The 10,425-nt window shown below is 36.5% G+C and overlaps 1 long non-coding RNA gene across 1 annotated transcript; it reads left to right on the plus strand.

Moving 5' to 3' along the window:
* The first annotated feature begins 3,686 nt into the window (after positions 1-3,686).
* LOC121068522 lies at positions 3,687-7,313 on the plus strand. The gene is made up of 3 exons (XR_005818929.1): positions 3,687-4,387; positions 6,513-6,685; positions 6,993-7,313. It is a non-coding gene; the product is annotated as an uncharacterized LOC121068522 (long non-coding RNA).
* The last annotated feature ends 3,112 nt before the right edge of the window (positions 7,314-10,425 follow it).

Raw genomic sequence — 10,425 nt, forward strand, 5'->3', positions numbered from 1 at the left:
TTTTTTTTTTTTTTTTTTTTTTTTTCTGGGCCTTATCCTACTTCCACTGTCTGTGAAGAATTCCTTTCTTTACCAATGGTCTCTGATATGAAACGGTGTCTTGAATTTACCAACAGAAATTTTGCTTGCATGTTTTTTGTTTTGTTTGTTTGTTTGTTGGTGGTGCAGGTGGTGTTTTTTTGTTTGTTTGTTTGTTTTTGTTTTTTTCTTATTCATAAGATCTTAGTCATTATGGTACCAGTCTGGTAAATCTTATCTGTTTCAGTTGGATCAGCAGAAACAGACACATGGAACGGTTCATTTTCAGTAATCTCCTTTCTCTAATTGTAAGTTCCCTGCTACTGCACTGTAAGTTTTAAATCAGGAAATAATTGGCATAAAAAAAAAGTCTGCAATTATGCATATAGGTTCAAATTCAGATAAATATCCCTTCTCCAAATAAACCGTAAACATATATTTGACCCATAAGAATTCAGGAACATACTTAAACAACTTCTTATAAGAGTGGATGCAAGAGTTTTCCTACATCATCATAAGGTTGCTCTATTTGGGTCTACTGACAAGTTAAATAGACACCCAATTGGCTACCTAAAGAAATATGTCAGTTCTAATTAAGCTACCTTTTCACCATCTGGAAAGGAATAGGTGGTTGTGTACAGGCAAATTTGTGATTTGTGTGTGCAATTACTGAAATAATACATACACATTAGATTGAAATTACTCACCTAAATTTGTATACATATGAATTTGGGAAAATCTGGCCCTCTTGCTTTAAAGCATGATGTAAATTATACAAAGGGTGACAACCCATACCAAGTAAGCAATTTTAATTTGGGGATTTCCTCAGTTGTGTACTTAATGTTGTTCTAATATTTTGCCATTGATAGCTAAAGAGATTAATTGCTTCTCTTTTCTATGGTCCTGTTGCTAATAAAAAAGATCTTTTGTTCTATAGAAAAATTGTGCAGCACAGATAGAATGATAGCATGTTGGCTCTTTATACTTTGGATGCTAAAAATCCTCAGGCAAAATATTTTGCTGGAAAAGGCAAGCCTGGCTCCATTCATTTCACAAGTACTGAACTCTTAGAATAGCTTTGACTTTGTCTCTTTATTTAGTGATTCACTGCACCCAGATATTTGCATAACACCATATATCTAAGTGGAGCTAAATGTTAACAGTCTTTCTAAAGAGATTGGTTTTGAACAGTAAAAATATCATCTCTTGTCCTGGGGCATCCTTCTGGCAGCAATTGTCAAAGTGATATAAATAAATCACAACACTATTCCAACATGAAATCAACAGAAACAAATTTTTATGTCTCACTCTCTTTGAAAGGTGACTTTCAGCCAGAAAATTCTATGTTGTTTTGAACAAGGCCTCTATTTATCCACTAAGACAAGAAGGGTGGGAACCTATTCAGGAGCTACTATTGATTTTAAGCATCATTTAGACCAAAGAACAGATTTCAAGTGACCTTCTACTGTGATAACAATACCTGTAAGCTTAAAAAATAGCTTCGTCTAAAGGAAATTAAAGTCTCAGCTATGAAATACAATAAACAACAATTTAAGTTTAATTTAAACCAGTAGCTAAATAACATACCAGTTGATATATAAAAAGACTTCTACTGAATCAGCAATTTTGATCATATTTTGATGCTTTGTTATATTTTTAGTAATCTTGACTGACCAGCAAAATTTGTCAAACTTTTGACTTTGGTTTGGTTTCAAACAGTTACATTTCATTTAGTATTTTGCCTTTTCTTTCATTAAGATTTCAGTATGTTGTATTTTAGTTTCAATGTCAATATACAAAACAAAGTAGTCTATATAGCTGATTGCAGGAACTTCAAACCTGACATTAAAAAGACAAAGTAGTAAACCTACAGCCTTATTCTGTAGGAGTATCTGCCCATGGTTTTTAATTCCTAGCATACCTGCATTTGGTCCTAACTACTTTATGAATGGAATTTTCTCCTGAGTTCATGTGGGCTCTATGAACATGCTGTTTCAGAATAGGTGATGGCAAAGGCTCCTCCTAAGTGCTGCTAGGGAATCCTGTCTAGAAGTACAAAAAAAAAAAAAAAAAAAAAAAAAAAAAATCTCTTTGTATAAGAATAAAGATCAGCTGGGAAAGAAATAAACTGTGAGATTTGTGGAACTTCATTTTACCTCAGCTCTGTGACAGGATGAAAGCATAGCTCAGCAGAAAAGTATAGCAACATGTAACACATATTTTATGGATGAATGCTTTCCCTGAAAAAGAGAGGAGACTAGGTTTGGTTCTGGGATTATCCATTTTATACTAAAGAATTATTGGTTACCATGTCTTGGTGAAGAGACAAAATCCCAGCCTCCCACATCATCTTATGCTCTTTAAACTCCCTAATCAACTTTCTTCTTCATAAAATTTACATATTTTATTAAATAAGGTGAGCTTTTTATTCCTAGCTGAATATTCACTAATCTCTTACATATGAGAGAAAGGGGAATAGAAACCACCTCTTTTAGGAACTGAAAGAAAAAAAGTGTCCTTTAGTGAAGTGTGCCACAGACCTCACACGGCAGGTGACAGCTCCATGCTATGACTCAAAATTGCTGAAACTGAGAAGTTGGCATAGTCCAGATGAATTGAAGAGTGAAGAATTGGTAAGATGCATCCCTTTCTTCAGCTTTTGCACTGTCTAGTTGTGGAGTCATCTTCAGGCAGCAAATAGTTTGCTGGAAACTTCTTCCTGAGTCTATTAAATCCCCTCAAGATCTGTGTACAGAACTTTGGGCTAGATTCCTCGTTGTGTATTGTCCTGTATAAGGTAGTTGTTGAGCTCTGGAATTCCCACATGCTTTTGTGATACTTCCAGCTTGCTGGCTGTGTATGAATTTACAAAGCTACATATGATTTTTTAATTATTTATAGTTAAAATGAATTCTGGGAAAATAAAAGCATACATTTATATTAAAAAATGCAATTTACTGTTGTTTATTTAATCAGGGTGTAAAAGTATCAGAAAAATGTACAGTAGGTGGTGTAGGGAGGAAGGTGGTAGTGATTACAAACAGCTTTTTTTTTTTCTTTCTTTCTTTCTTTTAGGGTAAATTGTTAATATTTTTTTCAGTTTCCATGACAACAGCAGGACTCCACTCCTGTCACATATTCTTAGTATATCACCCTGTATGTATGGAAGCAGCATTTCACCCATGCCTTCATTTTAAATCATTATTTTGAGCAATCCACCCCCCGCCCCCCCTTTTTTCCTACAACCATGGAACCTTATTCTGATCTTGCTTCTTCTAGTTTTACACTGATGTCACCCTTAAACGGAAAAGAAGTTCAGTCTAACAGCAACGAAAAACATATCAGAAACAAGGTCATGGTGTAACTGACATTATGTCAGAATTCTCATCGCTCAGAATATATGAGAGCTCTTCCAGCTGTTTTCCTTCATCTACAGAATCATACTTCTTCACAGTACATGCATGTGCCCCAGAAATACACCCAGAAAGAAAGATTTGGAGATCATCTCACATAAATGGCAGTTCTGACAGGAAGTGAAACAGGAAAGTAGTAGATCTACTATATATCCCACAACAATAAAATAAGGATAGAGCCACCTCTTTCACAGCAAGGTCTCTCCCTCCTGAGCTGGTAAGAAGATACACCAGCCACTGAAGGGAAGGTTTTGTCACATTTTCCATATCCCATCTCTTTCTTGCACAATTTGCACATGAAAACATTTGCTTAAAAATCTAACTGGGGAGACAGAGAGAGAAAAATTATTTAATATCCAAATTATGCCTGTGCAATTTTGTTATGTGACTGTCTTCTCTAATCTATCACATGATTTTTGAAAAAGGAAGTTGTGTCTGGTCTTAATATGAGACCATGATCAATTTATGGACTGTAGGTATTGATTTCTGTAGATACAAATGTGCACACAGTTCTCAAACATGGTGATGAAATTCATTAATTTACTTTCTGTTATTTGTATCACCAAATACTTTCTAACAACCATCCAATTTTTGCCGCCTCTCTGATTTATTATATTCAGTACAAAAGATTATAAATGGGACTGTTACCTGGATTAGAAATCTTCCTTAAAACTGATCATTCAATGTTCTAAATACTTATTGTTTTGACATATGTCTTGGAGACTGCATATAACAGATATACACAGTATTTAAAAATAAGTGTGACTTCAGACCACAAAGACTTCCTACTGAATGACTTAACTTTGGGTATGATAGTGAAAACCCTGCCCTAACATTGCAGTCGCTGCAGCTTCTGAAGCTGGAATTCATTACACTGCAAGGGGATTGGCCAGTTCTCACTCCTAAGAATATCCCTGGGAAAGATGAACTCTGCTATGTAAAAAGGAAATTAAGAGGTATGAAGATCTTATTTTCTCATGTGTGAAACACTTAGCATGTGCCTATTTATAGAATTAAAAATAATAGATAATTCCTTACCATTCACCTATTATCTATCTTTCTACTGTTAATTAGGTCTAGGTTGCCAGGAAGATTAAAAATAAAAATAATAATAATAATAAAAAAACCACAATACATTTATTTACAAATTATTCTTGAGCACATGAGCTGGCAAAGCACAAAGGCTACTAGTACTGTCTAAAGCTACCTTCAAGTCTTTAAATATACTTATCTCCAAATCTACAGGTTTCTGTTTTTTTGAATGCTTTCCTTCGAGTGTTTTGCTGGTAGAATCTTTTTATGACCAGAGACTGCCATCTTTCCTTTATGCAGAAGTATGTCCTTAGTCATTTTGATTATAAAAAGTACTTTGGGAGCATAACTCTATGTTCTCCAGTAGCAGAAAACATGAAGCATATATATATAGCATTTATTTTGTATTAAATCTCATGACTTTAAGTAACTACAAGGATCTTAATATATGATTTTAAAGCATATGGTATTGGTAGTATTTTCTTTTAAATCAATCAATGACAGTTGAATTTTTAATTCATAACATTTCTGATTTTATATGAATTGTTTCACTTCATTGGAGAACACTATTGCAAGGAATTCAAAGTCCTTAACACTGAAAGATTTAGCAGATTAGTAATAAATAGGCTCGATGCTAGATCCTAGTGGCAAAATTCCTGTTAATTTCAATGACAGCATGATCAGACTCAAAGTCATCTGAAATTTCTGTGAAAGTAAAGGCTATTTCTTTCTCTCAGCTACATTTGGACACTAATAAAGTTAATCTTAATGGAACTTATTACATTCTTACTGGAAGCAGAATCTGACCCCAGCAGAAAAGATTGCCCCCTTCTTTCACTTTGTTTTCAAAAAGATCTACATTTTCATAATAGTGTCCGGCTATGCGCACAAATCTCATTACCCAATAATAGGATTTGTCTACATACCTCCTGCTCAGTCTTTTGGAAATGTACATGTCCCTCAGCATGTTTTTTTTTTTTTTTTTCTCCTTGTTTCCATTTACATCTGTCCGCATGAATACAATAGATTATTTTCTATATAACAGATTTAGTAAAGAAAACTTAGCTAAATATATAATCAAGGAGGAGGCGGAGATGTTCTTAAAGGACAAAATCCACTTTGGAAGCTGAACTCTCACTTTTGTTACAGTGATTGAGATATCTGAGAGTAAAACTGTGCTAGAGAGTTGAAACAAAATGTACTGGAGGAACTCAAATATAGCAGCAAAAGGCTAAAGCAATGCTTAATTATAGTCTGCAGTCAAGATATCCTATGACTGGATTCAACTGCAATAAAGAAGTTGTGGAAAACTTTAGTTGCCAACGTTCTAAATTGGAGATATGAGTGACAGTTTAGGTTGATGCTATTTTTTTTTATTATTATTATTATTTTTTCGATCTGGCTTTACTCTTCACTTTTTTCAAAACAGTGAAGGAAAAGAACTGAAATGCTCTTTAATCTTTATTTCCTTCCTTTCAACCACTAGCTCTATAGCCGTTCTGACTAAAACTGTTGTAGGAGTTTGGTTAAAATTTTTATTCAGAACGTAGAATAGTAAATTGTGGAAGAGCTCTCACGTAAAGGTCTGACCAAAACAAACAAACAAACAAACAAACAAACAAACAAAAAAAACTATTGGAAGAAATAAAGTAATATTATAGCTGGAAATTTGAGCTCTCAAAAGAGAGATAGACTCAAGAGTTTCACCAGTTTCCCTCTCTTTCTTTCTCTGTACAAAAATAGTTGTTTAATTCATATAAAGCAGCATTTCCCACTGACTAGTTATATTAAATTAACCTTTTGCTTAACTAACCTTCTGAAAAGTTAAGGTCAATCTAACTCACTTGTTGAAAAGTATGAGTAAAATGTGAGGTCATTATCTGGATATGATGTTTTGCTCTATGTGCATGTTACGCACTAGATGTGGAAGGCTAAATTTTCAATTTTTTCCCAAATATAGACAAGTGTCCTAAGTCTTGTTGCTATGCAGTTTAGCCATAGCAACAAACACAAAAGCCAATGTGTTGTTATTTCTATTTTCCCTTCCAGACAGTTTGCCTGGTAAAAAAGACACGCTAGTTATAGCACTGTCAAAATAAGTGCAGTATTTCCTATGAGAGATGTCAAACATTTCATCTTCCAAAAGAGTATACTGTGCAAAAATGCTAAGCAAGATGGTGGAGAGATTGTAGTCAAACTATCCACATCCTTTTGATGAACAGGTAAGGTGGTAATTATAGTGAAAGTAGGAGTCAAATTATTTACTTCTATCATTATTGAGGAATTGAAAGATATATTAAAAGATATTATCTTATTAGTTATATCTTTGTTTATTTAAACAAAAATAACAACAATAAAACACAAGAACACAAAAATATTTTTTTCTTCTTTGCCATGATAATAGTATTTTCTTTTTATATGACCAGGAATGGAGTGAACCTGTAGTCTTCAATGCTCAAAGAGATTTATGCTGCATGTCGTGCACCATTGCTTCACAAAAGGTTTTACTCTTATCTTTTTACTCTTAAGGTTATTTTCATTGGTGCACCTGGACAAGAGGCAATGGGCAAAAACTGGAGCATAGGAGGTTCCATCCATTCAGCAGGAAATACTTTACTGTTCAGGTGATTGAGCACTGGCCCAGGTTGCCCAAAGAGGTTGTGGTGTCTCTTTCCTCACAGACCTTCAAAGCTGTCTGGACACGGTCCTGGGTAATCTGCTCCAGTTGTGCAGTGGGTTTACGTGGCAAGGTTTTGGTAGCAGGGGGCCATAGGGGTGGCTTCTGTGAGAAGGATCTAGAAGCTGCCCCATGTTTGGTAAGGGCCCTACTGCTGACCAGAGCTGAGCCAATAAGTGATGTTGTTTTGCGCCTCTGTGAGAGCATATTTAAGACATGGAAAAAAAATGCTGTGTCACACAGCAGCTGGGAGAGTGAGAGGAGTGAGGAACAGCCTTGCAGGTGCCAAGGTCAGTGAAGGAGGAGGGGGGAGAGGTGCTCCAGGCGCTGGAGCAGAAGTCCCCTGCGGCCTGTGGTGAGGACCATGGTGAAGCCGGCTGTCCCCCTGCAGCCCATGGAGTACCACGGTGGAGCAGGATTCCATGCTGCAGCCCATGGAGGAGACCACGGTGGAGCAGGTGGACCTGCACCGATGGAGGCTGCAGCCTGTGGAAGACCCCTGCCGGAGCAGATTCTGGGCCGGACCTGTAGCCCTTGGAGAGGAGACCACGCAGGAGCAGGTGACCTGGCAGGAGCTGCTGCCCATAGGGGATCCAGGTTGGAGCAGTTTGCTCCTGAGGGATGGACCCCGTGGTACAGACCCATATCTGGAGCAGTTCTTGAAGAGCTGCTGCCCGTGGGAAGCCCACGTCGGATCAGTTCAGCAAGGACTGCATCCCATGGGAAGGACCCCAAAACACAGGGGACAAGAGCGACCGAGAAGGAGCGGCGGCGAAGAAGCGCTATAGACTGACCATAACCCCCATTCCCCTGTTCCCCTGTGCCGCTTGGAGGGAGGAGGTGGAAGAGGGTGTATGGGGGGGAAGGTGCTTTTGGTTTCTTTCCTTTGTTTCTCACTTCTCTAGCTTCTTAGTAATAGGCAATAAATCTTACTATCTCCCTATGCTGAGTCTGTTTTGCCCATCTCAATAATTACTGCGCGATCTCCCTGTCCTTACCTCAACCCTTGAGCCCTTTTCATCGTGTTTTCTCCCCGTTCCTCTTTGAGGAGGGGGAGTGAGGGAGCGGTTGTGGTGGAGCTCGGTTGCCCACCCTAGTAAAACCACCACAAGGTGTCCCTGCTTGAGCAGGGGCATTGGACCAGATGACCTCCAGAGGTCTCTTCCAGCTTCAACCACTATGTGATTCTGTCATTCTATGAAGGCTGGGCAACACAGGTAGTGGATGTAAAAAATAAATAAATAAATAAATAAATAAATAAATAAAAGCAAAAACAGACAAACAAAAAAATCCAAATAAAACTGAACAAAATCAATGACAACAAAACACCATATATAGTAGCAGAAATTAAATACAAAATTAAAATCTCCATTTCTACTCAACACTTTCTTATCTTTGATAATTTTTACTTTGTATCATATGATCCTTCAACAATCTTTGTTATGTGAATTCTGTGCTCAGAAAACTCTGCTCATGCTGTAGGACCCAGGTTTGTAAAGACACGTGGAAACAGGAGCAATCTTACCTGTCTGATACTTGTAAGATTAGGTAAACTCTTAATCGTCTGGCTGAGATACTAGTAAACTCTCTCCCCTGTTATCAGTGACCATACTTAAAAGTAACTTCTTTATTGCCTTCCTTTTTTCATCAACACTCATTTATTTATATTATTATTAACTCGCTGAAGTTTCTCGTAACAGCTTTTTATCTAATCACTGTCCTTACATAGTAAGATAACATAAATAATATATGGGTGAAAAGTTAAAAATGATAAGCAGGACTATTATTTCTTTTTTTCTCTCCAATGTTCTTACCTACCATTTGCTTAAAAATTTAAAATAAAAAACTCTTAAGAAAATGAAGATGTCAAGTTTAGTTACCGATAAACTTAATATTGCCTTCTGTGTGGTTACGTAGAAAAGAAAATACTATACTATATTCCTTTAAAAAGCAGGGGCTAGAAAGGGTAGACAGTCTCAGGAATACGTGAGGGAATCCTGCCACCACTGCTACCTTGAAACATTTTACATAAGAAAAAAAAAAAAAAAAAGCTGTTTTGTACATTTTTCTTCACTGTAAAGATAAACTAAAAGACAAGATGAACTGAGCATTTCCTAAATGCAAGTCACAGACACTTTCTGTAGCATCCATTTGGACATGTTTTTGACACTATCTAAAACCTCAGAACTCCCTCCTTAGCCTTGTATTTGTCACAATATCCTTCTGAAAGATTGTCAGAAGCTCCTGTTTGACACAAAACCTGGAGGATATCTGTGTAAAGAGAACAAAACAAAAAGAGGGAGAGAGAGAAACAAAGGAAAGATTTTTGCCAAACAAATAAGTTTGTCAGTTATCCTAAAAATAAAATCTAAGTTATGGCTCTGCTCCATACTAAGGATTTAAAAATAATTACCTAATGTCTCAATCAACAGTGCTTTTGTTTGTCTCGTTGTTTGCTTCTGTTTTGTTTTGTTTTGTTTTGTTTTGGTTTGGTTTGGTTTGGTTTGGTTTGGCTTGGTTTGTTTTGGTTTGGCTTGGTTTGGCTTGGTTTAGTGAGTGGTGTTTTTTTTTGTTTGTTTGTTCGTTTTGTTGTTGTTGTTGTTGTTTTTATTATTCTTATTATTTAGATACAAAAAGAGGTGCAAAAATTGGGGAAAAAATAAAATGGGTAGCCAATATATATATATATCAGAATGTTTTTTTAATAGTTTTTTTGGACGGTTTTTATTTCTAATAGAGAGAGTAAAATCCTGAAGTATGTAGATTTACAGTCATACAAAAGAGTCTGTGAAGAAAGAATTCCTGTATCCCCATCAAGGTGCATAGTTCTGAAAGATTTTCTTTGGAGAATCAATAAAGCAAGTTCATGACAAGACTGGTATAAAACACTTAGTCCTTATACTTCTTACACTTACATCACCAACTACAGTACATTCCCATCTCTCTGCCTTCCTCTGTTTGTATTCCTAACTCTTTACATAAGATAAAGGTCCATAAGTGCCTAACATTCAGGTTTGGGGCATATCAAGAATTGCTGTTATGTCTACAGCACAGACCTCCTAACGAATTCCAAATGAAGCAATCATTGGATAAAATGCATAGACTGGTCTCCTGCTCTTAGGTCCGTGCTCTGGTTTCTATAGAATACAGATAATGCCTTTGGAGCTGTGTTCAGAAGTTAGGTCCTCCTTCCTGTACAAACTGGACAGCAGTGCTCTCAAGCTAACCAACTGAAAAGCCTATTCAGTGTCCACAGAAAATTTTGTCCAGGACCTCATCCTAGCA

The sequence above is a fragment of the Cygnus olor genome, chromosome 3 (assembly GCF_009769625.2).
Source record: "Cygnus olor isolate bCygOlo1 chromosome 3, bCygOlo1.pri.v2, whole genome shotgun sequence".
In the NCBI taxonomy this organism is placed as follows: Eukaryota; Metazoa; Chordata; class Aves; order Anseriformes; family Anatidae; genus Cygnus; species Cygnus olor.